The sequence below is a fragment of the Podarcis cretensis genome (assembly GCF_951804945.1).
Source record: "Podarcis cretensis genome assembly, chromosome: 11".
NCBI lineage: Eukaryota > Metazoa > Chordata > Lepidosauria > Squamata > Lacertidae > Podarcis > Podarcis cretensis.
In genome coordinates, this window is record NC_137180.1 from 45,132,522 (window position 1) to 45,147,343 (window position 14,822).

The 14,822-nt window shown below is 44.3% G+C and overlaps 1 protein-coding gene across 6 annotated transcripts in view; it reads right to left on the minus strand.

Annotated features, from left to right (window-relative positions):
- PARP8 (poly(ADP-ribose) polymerase family member 8) overlaps positions 1–14,822 on the minus strand; it is a 158,475-nt gene that overhangs the window by 27,278 nt on the left and 116,375 nt on the right. The window lies entirely within an intron of this gene.

A 14,822-nucleotide genomic window follows, 5' to 3' on the forward strand; every position in this document is an offset into this window, starting at 1 on the left:
GTGGATCTGCCCTAACAAAGAACTTGTGCTTCAGTCCTCCATTCTAGTTTCACTTTCCGTGCCATTCCATAAAAAGTAATGCCTGTGCATTCGGAATCCCATTTCACCACAGGCTGCATTTTCTGAGCCTTCCTGGCAATATAGATAATTATTTCTGCTGGTTTCCTTCATTGGCAGAACCTTGATTAAAGTAGAGGCACTTCCAAGTTTCCTGTTCAACTTCTCAGCTACTTGTAAAACTCTTTATGCTCTGGAGACGGAAAACACTCCATGGCTTATCCTGCCAATGCATTTATGCCTTTGGCTGCCGTCAGGATAACTGACAAATCCGTCTAACTCTGATCTGGGGGTCACTCTCAGCAGAAATGAAAACCAAACAAGAATGTGTGCCAAGTATTGGAAGAAATAAATATAAAACTATAGAAGGAATTTGCTCTAAGAAAAATAAATTTTAAAAACTGCAACCCTGGCTGCACAGATGTCCGCACCAACAGATTCCCCTTGCATTTTGAGAGCATCTAAGCCATTTTGTTTGCAGGAACTTTCCCCCTCCTCTCTGTCTCTCTTTACCTCAATGACTGCACGATGACTACAACACTGAAATATTTTCACAGAGATTGCTTTAGAAAAGCCATCATCTTTCAAGTCCTATACGGCATCAGTCATTTGATTTATCTCATCTGCCGTGCTACATTGAATTAGGCAGCAGATGAAGCTGAACACCATCCAATTCACTGTAGCATGGCACTCTAGTAACAGAAGAAGAAGTGTGTTTATTACCTCCAGCGGTGCTCCGTGCGCACACTTTATTTAGGAGCCTCGGGCATACAATCAGTTACTCTGCATTTGGCCCATGTGCTTCAGTGGGTCCAGTTCTGAAATTATCACCCTGGGCAGGGCTGGGCCAAGATATTTTGGCACCTGAGGCAAGCTGCAATGTCATGCTCCATGCGAAGGAATGATAGGAGCGATAGCCCACCAACAAAATGGTGCTTCCACCAGGGAAGAAAGGGTGAGTGAAGATCTACATGGGGAACGGGGGGGGGGGGGGGGAAGGGAGGAGACAAGCAGTGCCTCTTGATCCCCAAGATACCGCTATAGAGGCGGCATGGAGGTGGTACAGAAAATATTGGTTTAATGTGTAGAAATCTTTCCTATTCAGTTTAAGAAGTTTCTGGAAATTTCTCTGTGTGATACAAGCTGGTGCAAGCTGGAAGTTTCTAGCTGACAAGTAAGTTTCCATTCTGCCTGGAAACAAACTGAAGGTTCCTGATGTTTGGGTTATTCCTTCAGAAAAGCTGAGTTAAGCTTGTTCAAACTGGTCCTGTTATCTTTCTCTCTCAAGGTCATGCTCTGGACTGTAAGAACAGGGCAGAAGGAGCCTGGGTTTCTACTTACTGTCTCTCTTTCCTTGTTGGTTCTCTCTACTTAGTTCCTGTGTGGGAACTAAGTATGTTTAAGTGCTAAGTGTCAGCGGCGTAGCTAGCCACTCGAGTGCCGGGTGCTGCGTGGCCAGCGGCGGGGCGAGCCACCCATGGGTGCTGAGCGCACTGAGTGGAACCTCTCTGCCTCCTCCCCTTCAGCTGTAGGGCGGCAGAGGGAGAGGCGGAGGCCAGACGCAAGTCCACGCTGCCATTTTAGGCACCCAAGCCACCACATCACTCCCAAGAGAGACGTATGGCTCGGGCACGCTGCAGGCCCCATGGTATGTGCCGGGCCCCACAGTGTGGCGCCCATTACAAGCCATGTTTCGTTACGTTTGCTGACTGAACTAAAAAAATTATGTGAGCCCAAATTACTATTATTAGTATTCATAAAAACTCATAGTTTTGTCATTTTGTCACCCCCCTCAGTGATGACACCCAGGGCGACCCACAGCCCCCACACCCCCTTCCTCCGTCACTGCTCTAGATCATTATGGAGCAAAACTATGACAGGGGATGCTAAGGAGGCAGCAGACCTGGCTTCCAATGATGCCATTGCAGCAGCAGTAGCAGCAGCAGCAGCAGGCAATGTGCTCCTTGATGGAGAGATCTGCCGACCCTGTGAATCCTGCTGCCTGAGGTGGTCTCCCTGCCTTGCCTCATGGGTGGGCCTGCCCCGGCCTTGAGGGATTGTCCCCTAAACATGGATGGCTAACAACCCTAGGAGACAGAATGGTGGTAGGACTAGCCCAACATTTAAGGGAAAGGCCGTAGCTAAGGGAGATGCAGCTAAGGAAAGCTACACCTGCTAAAAATCTCTTTTACACAACTCACAAAGTGGACATGTGTCTGGCTTTAAAGAGGATGATCCTCATTTGGGGAGAAGCCCCTTCTTGAAGGGCTGTCCATCCACAGTTAACAGCAGGCTGAGCAGGGGCGCAGGCTGAGAAGCAGACTGAGCAGGCAGACAGGTTACCTGGTTGTAGCGTAAGATTGCATCTCTTTAAATTCTAGCAATTAATTCCAGATTTGCATCTATGAATATAAATTAGCATCTGGATGTTTTATTTCTTTTATTAGCTGATTCAAATGCAGATATTAACAATAGCAGCAGATCACATTATTTAAATTCTAGTATTTATTTTCAAATTAATTGCATCTATAAACTAAGCATCTGCATGGGAATTTTTTTCTATTTGTTGATTCAAATACAACTGATAATGACAGTAATGACAGATCACGTTCTTGACAAATGGGAGTGTTACAATAATCCAGAATGCAACCTGTTACTATTGTCGTAAGTTAAATTTGTACGAACAAATAACATAAATCCATAGAAAGCATACGCATATTTTATGTTTTTTAAATTGTCAACATTTGTTCTGTTTTTTGGTAATTCGTTTTTGGATGATGTGTAAGTGGCCATACTGGATTCAAGATGCAGGAGCCCAAATTTTCATCTGCTTTGAACACAAGATACCAGAGTTGATCCCAGGCATTTCCAGTTAAAAGGTCAGGTAGCAGCTGGTGACAGCTAACATACTGCATTAGACCCTAGACATTCAATGTAAATAGACCTGGGCTAGATGGGCTGATTTGGTACACAGCAATTTCATATATAGGCAGGTTAAAGAGTGGCATTTGGCAGGTTGGAAATGGCCCACTGGTGTTGCACTGATGGAGGCAGTAGATAATTTATTATTTTAAACACACTCTGGGATCCATTTGGGTTCTCTGTCCCTGGTCTCAACAGTCAATATGTAGGAGCTAAAAGAGGCAAACCATGCAATGCAGGGAGATTGCAAGGGGGAGTTATTATTTGCAATCACCCTGAATTCCCTCAATGCCAGCAGTAAGATCGGCCCGGGCCTTCTTGATAATGGCCTCATTGTTATGGAATGCTTTTCCTGCAACAATTCTGCTAGGCCGCTGAAGGTCAGCTTTTAAAATGGGGCCCTCAAAACTTATTTATTTCAGGCTGCTTTTGTCTGAAAATATTCCTGTAAATCTTGTTTTACGTGACCCTGAGCTGTTTATTTATTGATATTCTTATAGTATTGCTTGGATGTACACTCCAGGTATTTCTAGACTAAAGTAAAGGGACCCCTGACCATTAGGTCCAGTTGTGACCGACTCTGGGGTTGCGGCGCTCATCTCGCTTTATTGGCCGAGGGAGCCGGCATACAGCTTCCAGGTCATGTGGCCAGCATGACTAAGCCGCTTCTGGCAAACCAGAGCAGCGCATGGAAATGCCATTTACCTTCTTGCCGGAGCGGTACCTATTTATCTACTTTCACTTTGACGTGCTTTTGAACTGTTAGGTTGGCAGGAGCAGGGACCAAGCAACGGGAGCTCACCCCGTAGCAGGGATTCAAACCGCTGACCTTCTGATTGGCAAGCCTATACTCTGTGGCTTAGACCACAGTGCCACCCGCTAGACTACAACTCCCATAAGCCCCAGTCAGCATGCCTAGTGGTCAGGGATGAAGGGATTGCTGCCCAAAACACCAGGTTGGGGGTGGCTGGTTTAGATCTATGAGGCTAAAGTGCTCCCTCCCAAGTAATATGTACCAATTTGATATGTATTTTTAATGTTAGGTATAAATCATTTTTTGTGTATACCATTTTATGAACACATGGGCAGCTCACAAGTACAATCAGCTCCATTTCAGGAATGCAAAGGATGATCTGAACCCAAACAGGTCAATGTGAAACTTTTCTGTTCCCGCAAACACAGTAAATGAGGCCAGCTACTTTGTTTTTTCTATACCACATTGCACCGCGAATGCTTCTAGGTGGTTTTCTCACAGTCTCAGCCATTCATCACGAACATGCAATGCAATCCAAAATACAATGCCAGATAAAAGCTACATTGTGTTGGGCAATCAATCTAAACACGCACGCGCCACATGACAGTAACAAAACCAGCAGCAATAATCAGGCAGCAAGGGAAAAAGTCTAGCTATTACTTCCCAAAAGCTCAAAATGATAACTTTGTTTTAACTTGGTGCCTAAAAGATAGAGGGGCAGACACAAAACAACTGTCTTTCAATAGTGTCCCATGACTGGGGTGCCACTGCAAAGAAGGTCTTCTCCCTGATACTTATCCACTTTAGCTCAGTGATGACCTCAGTAATTGGGAAGGCTTGTTTGGGAAGGAGGAAATCTTCCAGGTATGCTTGGTCTCAGGCATTTGGGGGCTGGGGCTGATAGAAGTTGGAGTTCAACAATATCTGGGAGGCCACAAGTCAAAACCAGTACTTTGAATTGTGGCCAGAAACACAGTGGGTTTGAAAGAGAGGCACATTCAGTACAATGGAGCCCAGTAAACAACTCAATCATCAGTTTCTTTTGTTAATTATCCCACTGGCCACATAATACTGTAAGGTGGGATGGAGAGAGGAAAGTACTTAGATTGTGCAAGAAAGTATTGAATAGACATAATCCAGGCATGTCCAAAGTCCATTTTGGGGGCCTAATCCAGCCCGCTGGTTGGTTTAATCTGGCCCCTGTGGCAGTTTATTTCCTGGGGTAAAATCCTTTAAAAAAGCTCAATCTTAAAGAAAGCTCAACTTCAATCCTAAAAAAAGGTCAACAACTCTGGTTGGCCCTCACACACGTTCACTTCATCAAATCTGGCCCTCTTTGAAAAAGGTTTGGACACCCCTGAGTCATAATCGAACTGTTCAAGTGTCCATTCTTTCTGGGACCTGAGGAAATCGCCTTCTCAATTTTTTCATTAGAGCTGTCCCATTCTTCAGACTTCAGCTCCCTCTCCAACATCTCTAGAACATCAGCCTCTTGGTAGGCCACAGCTAGTCTTATCCCTAGTGTCCATCAACGTTAATACATGTACATCCAAAGTAGCCAACATGGCAGCCTCCTGCTGTTGGTGGTCTACAAGTCTCAGCCATCACAGTCCATGGGCAGGCATGATGGGAGCACCCCAACATCTGGGGAGACCACATTGGTTCCCCTGATCTACATGAACACTAAAGAAGCCTCATAAATAAGCCCACAAAAATTACTAGTCTGCCATTTTTTAAAAACTAGCATGGTAACAGGCTAATGGGGCAGGAGTTTCCTACCAAGTGGATTGGCAGAAAAGGGCAGAACTAAGACAGAATTCCTGTCCTCCACTGGTCTCATGGAAACCATACAGAGTGACCACTCGCCTATACGGAATTCCATTGTGATGGGTAGCTGAGTTAGTCTGGATGAATGGTTAAATACCTGGTCACAATATGCAAATTATGGCTCTTACATTGCACACACTGAAGTTTCTTGAGTTCTGTTTTGAATTGCTGGTTTTTCTAATTTACCTTGAATCAAAATAGCACACACTGGCTTTGCTTTTTCAATCCGTGCAGGGCAGGCGATTGCACAGCAAACAAATGCAGCATACAGGAGGCTAAGCCTTCAACAATCTGTATTTCTGAAAGGGGGTGAGTTTCATAACAAGGCAATGATCCTTGTTATGAACAGGTGCTCCAAGCATGTCTCTGTTTTCGCATGTGAAACATTGGCAGTGATGTGACATTCGTTCAATGATATGCTGGACAGCAGGAGGGCAAGATATCCCGGCCACAAAGGCATGCTGTTTGTGCTAATTTATAGCCTTCTGATTCTCTTTCCATTAAACATAGAGACACAAAGTTCCAATCCTATCGGAGGAAGTGATCCAATTTATCCTGTTAATTTCTCAAAGCTTTTATGAAGCTCAGATGAGGAATGATTACAAGGACACTAATAAGGCTAGGACATAACTGGCACTCCAAAGTATACTATTGATCTAAAAATAGTGTAGCGAAAGGAACGGTAATCTCATAGCGACTGTCATTAAGAAAGAAAAACGAAGCATTAACAGTTTCCCGAGTTCTGCTTAAGAAAGTTTTTGCAGTGGGTATCAGCCTTGAAGGCAATCCCCTTTCTGTTCCTTAGCTATGAGGGCATTTTCTTCATGAGACTAATAGAGGAAACTATATTCAAGTTACTGCCCAAAGTTAAGAAGAGTAGGATTGTCCTCCCAGCTTAGTTTGCCCTCTGTGCTATAGAACTAAGAGGTTTCTTCAAATTTCCCTGCATTTATTTTTCTTTTTTGTGTAGAAATGTTTTATATATATGGCACTACTCATTTTCTTAATGATGAAAATTCAGCTTCATTGTCTTTGGGTGAGGGGAAGTAGTTTGTTGTATTTATTTATTACATTTATATCCCACTCTTCCTGCAATAAGCTAAGAGGTGGCATACCCTTTCTCCATGTTGCAGCAACCTTGAGAGGTAGACAAGGTTGAGGGGCAGGGAGGGACTGGCCCAAGGTCATGGCTGAGAGGCAATCTGAACCCTGGTCTCCCAGGTCCTAGTCCAACCCTGTCTCAACGTGACACCACAGTTTCGAAAAAGTGCTTGAGAATCTAGTTTCTACACACACTCGAAACACCATTCTCTATTCCCCATCCAAGCAAGCAAGTTATTATCAGGGTTCAAGGACACATTCCAGCCAGGCCAAAATATTTGGAGTGCAAAGCAGGGCAGCCATTGAGGGTTGTGGTCTGGGGAGGTTTCTGAGGGCCATACAGAGAGCCCCAGAGGGAGTTTGGCCCTCGACTCTGAAGTTTTCCAACACTCCACTACAGCATGAAAATCACATTTGAATCTTCCAGAGCCTTGCAGCACCCACCTCTGTTGTGATAGTGCATCCCCATCATTATGCCAGAAGCGCCATAAAACAGCCCGAGTGCATAAGAGCTGGAGGCTACAAATTCAGATAAAATGTTTTGACATTGGATTTGCCTTTCCCTTTTGCCTTCAAAGCATTGGAGAGGGGAGGAGGGGGGAAACTCTCCCAGCAGAAGAGAAAATTGCTGCCTAGATACAACTTTGCAAAAGTGAGATTCTTTCTCTGAAATGCAAGGAATAAAAGCAGGCCAGAAGAGAAGCCTTGTCTCTCAGCCCTCAGTGCTCTTCTCTGCCCCGCACCCTCCCCTTCCTGTGCTTTGCGGTGACATCCTGCATCTCATCCCAAGACAGGCTGTGCAAAGTTTGCACAAGCCAGCCAGAAGTGAAGAATGATAAAAGTTGGAAGGGGCCGTGAGGGTCATCTAGCCCAGTCCCCTACAATGCAAGAATCTCAACAAAAGCATCCATGGCAGGTGTCCATCCAACCTCCACTTAAAATCCTCAAATGCAAGAGAGTCCACCACCTTATGAGGGAGACTGAGGAAGAAGACATAGACTGAAATGACTACACTTTCTAGACACTGGATTTCAAATACGCTGAATAGTATGTTTTCCCACAATAGAAACAGAAACAATTTGGGGAAATTGGCAAGGGGGGGAGGAGAGCAGAGGTCCAGTGGGGAAGGAAAAATTCCCACTAGAGCAGGGGTCAGCAAACTTTTCCAGCAGGGGACCGGTCCACTGTCCCTCAGACCTTGTGGGGGACTGGACTATATTTTGGAAAAAAAATTATATGAACGAATTCCTATGCCCCACAAATACCCCAGAGGTGCATTATTTTAAACAAAAACACACATTCTACTCATGTAAAAACACCAGGCAGGCCCCACAAATAACCCCGAAATGAATTATAAATAAAAGGACACATTCTACTCATGTAAAAACACGCTGATTCCCGGACCATCCGCAGGCCAGACTGAGAAGGCGATTGGGCCAGATCCGGCCCCCGGGTCTTAGTTTCCCTACCCATGCACTAGAGGTTGACCATTGCAATAATTAGACTGAATTGCAAAGGATGGCATTTTGCTGGCAAACAGCAATTTTGAAGTAGTTGGGACCTCAAGTCAAGTTCATATGCCTGATCTGGATCGGGGAATCAGACCTGTTTCCTGGCAAAAAAACAAACCAACCCACATCTCCCTCTACTTGGTGCTATTTGCCCTGGAAATAAATAAATAATTAAAAAAAAAACTTTTAAGGGCAAATGTGAGACAGGGGGAGGATTGATAGGAAACAAGTGTGGAGTCCTGATCCAGATTTAAAACATATTCTGGATTGGGGCTTCAGGGGTATTATTCCTTCATAATAAAAGTAGCCACTTTTAAAAGTGTGTCTACTGTAACTTGTAGCATGGTGCTTTTATCACAGATAAAAGCAAGTTTAAAACTCCACTGTGACCTTCCTTCAACTTTTCTTGCATTAGTGGCCACAGAGCAATTGGGATTGCAGGAGAGTTGTGCTGATCCAGACCCATTCATTTTTTATTTAAGGGCAATTCAGACAGGAGCTTCTGTGGCAGCGGTAAAGCAGTAGAACATCTAGCTTGTGCCAGCAATGTAAAACAGTGATCACCAGCTGCTAAATGGTCTATCATTCACAATGGGCAACAATGAAATGTCGTCGCAGAAAGGTCAGCATTTTGCAATTAAGCTGATGTGTAGTTCTGCCAGCTATAACCCCTTGAGATTCTCAAGGGCTTGTTAAGAATAGAAAGATAGATAGATGATAGATAGAGATAGATGATAGATAGAGATAGATGATAGATAGATGATAGAGCATATGAAGGACTTCAAAACAGCCCTGTAATGTAGGTTAGTATTCATCTGTCCATATTACAGATTCCAAAGGGAACATTGGAAGTTACCTTATACCAAGTCAGACCACAGGTCCATCTTTTTACCTCAGTATTGTCACTCTACACAGACTGGCAGTGGGTTTCCTGGGTTTCTGACAGGGATTTCTCACTGTCTTACCTGGAGATGTCAGGGATTGAACTTGTAACATCTGTGTCATGGTCCTAAAGCCAAAGGCAGAAGCTAAAAGAGAGTGACTTGCTGAGAAGGCAACTGAGCTGATTCCTATGCAAGTTTATAGTTCAAATACACGGCTGTCAAACTACATTGGCTCTCCTCTACAATGCATATCTTGACACATTTCGTTCATTACTAATATTATTCAATTAAAAGGTCAGATGATTCCATTTTTAAAAAAGATCAACTCAAAAGGAGTTGCTGATTATTCTGAAGATTTATTTAAAAAAATAAAACCAATTATTTTAAATAAAACTATTTTAAAATACTTTAAAAATGACAACCACACTCTTCTCTGTGAGAGGGGGATGTCAATTATGAGAGTGCATCATTTAATAATATAGTATGCTTATTCTTTAGAACTCCCCCCCCCCCATTTTACACATTTCCCCTATAAATGTTTTCTTACAAGTAAGCCTAAATGAGTTCAAGGCAGCTTACTTGTGGGTAAGTAGCACCATATTTCAAGAAACTGGATTGTGATCAGAGGAAGGTGATCAAGATGGTACAGGGTCCTGGAAGCCAATTCCTATGCACAATGGTCAAAGGAGCAGGGGATGTTTAGCTTGGAAAAGCAAAGATTAAGAGGAGATGTGATAGAGATCTTCTTTTGAACTAAGTTCCTATGAGCTTCATTGCCAACCATCCTGCTTCTTTGACATTAATGGGAAGGGGGGGGGGATAGTCTGAGATTTCAACACAAGGTGGCACCCTAGAGGAGAGTTTGCAAGTTGATGGAGAAAACATTGAGACATATTCCTGTGGGTCCCCATTCCCCCCCTGCTTACTGAAAGGTTTCATCAGTTTATCTGGTATACCATTCATGCTAATGCCTGAGACATAGGTTGTTGCTGGTGCTGTTTTGAACTATTCCAAATATGCCTTTTTTGCTAGGTAAATTATTCAGAAATCATGCAGAAGAACTTTAGCAAACAGAACATACATAATTTAAGGAGACTGAGAGGGCAGATTCACTGTGTCACGACACTAACCGTCACGATGACCTCCTTTTCTTAAATAGCATCTTTAGTTATCAGCATTTTTCTTTCGAGTATCTCAAGGAGCAGGTGATAACATACAGAACGGCCTTTGCTCAGTGGAACAGCATCTGCCTTGCATGCAAAAGATCCCAGGTTCAATCCCTGGCAATCCCTGGCATGGGGCTACTGAGAATATTCCAAACCCCAGAGAACTGTTGCTAGTCAGTGTAGGCAACATTGAGCTATACTCCAATACTTTGGCCACCTCATGAGAAGAGAAGACTCCCTGGAAAAGACCCTGATGTTGGGAAATATTGAGGGCACAAGGAGAAGGGGACGACAGAGGATGAGATGGTTGGACAGTGCTCTCAAAGCTACTAACATGAGTTTGACCAAACTCCGGGAGGCAGTGGAAGACAGGAATGCCTGGCGTGCTCTAGTCCATAGGGTCACGAAGAGTCAGACATGACTAAATGGCTAAACAACAGCAATAATACCCCTATGGGTTCTGTCAGTACAGCTTATTCTGGGCTAAAGGGTCCAAGGATCTGAACCATATGTGAAAGCTTCAAATGGTTGCAATGTTAAGAGAACTGTTCCCTAGAACCACGCCTCAGGCAACAGGATCTACAGGGGCAGCAGATCCAGCCTCCAAGGAATGCATCACTCACTGCAGCCACCGCTGCCACAGTGGCAGCAAAAGCTGTGGCCTGCTGCATGGAAGCTGGATCTGGCATCTCCCCATGCCTCCTCTTTTCTCTTGGGGAATAGGAGGCACTGCTAGTCTACTCCCCCCCTTGTTCTCAGTGTAGAACTTTATCTCTCCCTTATTCCTAATTTAGATCTTCCCTCCCCTTGTTCCCTGGCGGTGGGGCGGTGGGTGGGGAAAGAGGGGAGACGCACACCATTTTGGGGTTCACCTCAGGTGCCAACATGCCTTGGTCCAGACCTGCCTATAACAGGCATAGGCAAACTCGGCCCTCCAGTTGTTTTGGGACTATGACTCCCATCATCCTTCGCTAACAGGACTAGTGGTCAGGTATGATGGGAGTTGTAGTCCCAAAACAACTGGAGGGCCGAGTTTGCCTATACCTGGCCTAGAATATTTAGGTTGCATTCCATGCATGCTACTTGTTTGTTATTTATATATTACTATTATTATTAATTAAATTTGTATTCTGCCCTTCATCCAAAGATCACAGGGTGGTTCACAACATAAAAATGGAAAATGAAAACAAAAATGTGTAATAAAACAAAACCAAAACAAAGCCATTGTAACCCACAAACACATTTTAAAAGCCACGGGATGTTAATATGTGGATGATTCAGACTTTTATCTAGTGTCATCAGTATGCACATCGTTTCACAGTGTAGCAGAAGCAAAACAAGGTGTCTGCCCTCAGGATCTTACAATCCAAAGCTGCAATCTAACAGAGAGTGCCGCGTGCTTAACTCTACTGAAAACCCAAGAGATATGGGGGAAATATGCTATCTGCTTTTGAACAGAAAATCAAGTTGGTACAATAAGATATTGCATGTCCTGCCTCCAAGGATAAATTTAGGGCAGTGTGCATTCTGCAAGCATCAGATCATAGATTTCATTTCCTGAATGCCAGCATCTAATGTCTTGAAAACGGAGAATAACTCTCAAAAGTCAAAGTGGAAGGTGGGGGAGGAATCCCTAATTTAAACAAATTGAAGAATTTAGCTTGCTGCAGGTTGTGAGCTACCTTGTTGCAGCATACACAAAGATGGGCTAATGTAAACAGGATAATGCTGGAGATAATGCATCCTGGCTGCACCCCTTCCTGCCTCTAATCTTGCCCCAAGAGAGTAAGCTCTCCCTGAGCCAATACTCTTATCAGCTATGAAGTTAACACTTGATGGGAGGATGGAGGGCTAACTATGGCTGCATACACACTATATATTTCAGAACTTTTAAAGCATAACGCCCTCAAAGAATCCTGGGATCATTTACTTATAATTAACAGTAAAAAGTACTAAAACACGTTGACATCTATGGCTTCCCTAGTTGGGCCCTCTATGAAAAGAATAGTCCAAGGTTTGGTGCATTCCCAAGTCCAGAGGAAACCCTGTCAACTTCTATTGCCACAATTAGCATTTTGTCTCTTTTAAAGGTCAAATCAGATGCCTTTGTCCTTTGCCTTTTTTAGAAAGAAAAAAATAACAATAAATAAATGGCTTGGCCAAGCTCAAATCTGCCACAAGTCTGCGTTGTTGTTGTTGTTGTTTCTTAAAGAAAAGCAAGGAGCCAATTTCCTCCCCAATAGCATTTGTTTGCTAGCTCGCTTGCATGCTTGCTTAGGTCCAGCTGTGGATTGTCACCTCTTCAATTCTTAATCTCCTTCATTGTTATTCTGGGATTCCTTTGAAGCTGTTTATCTAAAGGGAGAAGGCAGCTGAGGCCAGCGCTCTCTCTGCTATGTGCTAAGCAGCTGAATGAGAAATCCTGACTCCCTGAGGTTCCCCCTCAAAGAGCCATGCCTAACGGGCAGAAAATGAAATGAAAATATCCCGGCAGCTCTGCTTGAATAGAGATGGAGGGTGTTTGTGATGGTGTGGGGTGCAGTGCTGAGTGGGTGGGGGCACAGTAAGAAATCCACCCTGGATATAACGCTCAGTGTCAGTCTGCCAGCTGCTCTTTTTCAGAGGAAAGTTGGCTCCCTTCAACTTGCTGCCCATGCAAGTTCTTTAGCGCACAGCCTGAAGTTACTCTGTCTGTCCTGAGTGCAAAGACGGATGGAAACCCAGGTCAATGTTGTCAGCAACCCGCCCCCAGCAGATTTTGGTGGTCAAGGACCAAGGAGAGGTTGCCAGTCATCTAGCTGTGAAGCCCAGCAGAGTCCGTGCGGGGTTAGTGTATAGAAGAAGAAGAGGAGGAGTTTGGATTTGATATCCTGCTTTATCACTACCCGAAGGAGTCTCAAAGCAGCTAACAATCTCATTCCCCTTCCTCCCGCACAACAAACACTCTGTGAGGTGAGTTGGGCTGAGAGACTTCAAATAAGTGTGACTAGCCCAAGGTCACCCAGCAGCTGCATGTGGAGGAGCAGGGAATCGAACCTGGTTCACCAGATTACAAGTCCACCGTTCTTAACCACTACACCACTCTGGCTCTCTAGGGTAGTTAGCTGAAGGGTGGGGAACCTTTTTCAGTCTGAGGGCCACATTCCATTATGAAAAACCTTCTGGGGGCCACATACCAGAGCCAAACGCAAGAGTAGGCAGAGCAACGGATGCGGCGGTGCTTAAGAATACGTTCCAGTCACGCAACAGTCACAAAACAAACACACATAAGAAGAGCCTGTTGGATCAGGCCAACAGCCCACAAATTCCAGCATCTTGTTCTCACAGTGGCCAACCAGGTGCCTGTGGAAACCTGAAAAGAACATACACACACACACATCCTGCCTTCCAGCAGATGCTTTTTAGCCAGCCACAAGCTGGAAAGGAAAGGGGTGTCCCAAGAGCCAAAACAGACTGTGTGCAGTAATGTTCCTTTCCACCACTGCTGATTTGCAGTCAAATCTGTGCAGGGGTTGCTACAGAAGGCTCAGTTCCTGTGACACATGGCACTGGCGCAGAGGCCTTCTCCCACTGCCTAAAACTGGATGTAGCCACCATTTTCTCTGGGCAGTGATGGTCAGTATATGCAAGTCCACTTGGCTGCTTATGTCTGCCTCCTTTCCACTCAAATATCTTTCTCTCTCCCCACTCACTTCTGTCTTTGAGTTAACTTTGCCTAAAAATCTCAGCTGTTGTTGTTTTTCTGTGTCTGGCTGGGTAGGAAAAGAGAGGGTGCCTTTTTTCTTGCTGCACCCAGATTAGGGAACACTTTGCCTTGTGAAACACCGTAGACTCCGCTCCCTCACTGTTTTTCACTGCTTGTTGAATACCTAAAAAAAAAAATCCAAGCTGTTTTTTTTATGAATTAGGCATATGTTTAAACTGCTGACCCTGCCCTTTGGTGCAGTTTTTATGAGGGTTTTTTTGTGATTTTATGCTTTTGTTTATTTATTATCTCCTCCTTTCTTGTAAGAAGCTCAAGGTGGCCTGTATAGCTATCCCCCTCCATGTTTCATCCTCACAGCAACAACCCTGTGAGGTAGGTTAGTCTGAAGGACACTCACTGGCCCAGTTAGTGTGAGGATTTGAGCCTAGTCTGACTCTTAACCACAACATCACCATGGTCTATATGCTGTAAGCCCCCTGAGTGATGTATTTACACCAGAAGATGGGTGTACATATAAATGCTCTAATAGAAATAAAATAGTATATGTTAGTTTCAAAGGCAAATGGGTAACATTTAACCTTCTAGCTGTTTTGCTTTAAGAGCATCTATCTGCACAATGAGAGAGGACAACACTGGAGGGTATCAGCAAACCAATTTTTTATGACAGGAGCATTTTATGGATGGACTACAACTGCCCTAGGCCACAATCCTGGCTCCCAGTCATATTTCAGAAAGAACCAGCCGAGTGCCAAGACCAAAGGCCCCTGAAGAGTTCTGGCTGCACTGCTGGACGAAGGACATCACACAGGCCCATTAGCACATTTCTTTCATTTCATTTCTGAAATCTGAAGTGAAAGAAGTGAATGCTTTATTTGCTTACATACATGCGCATCC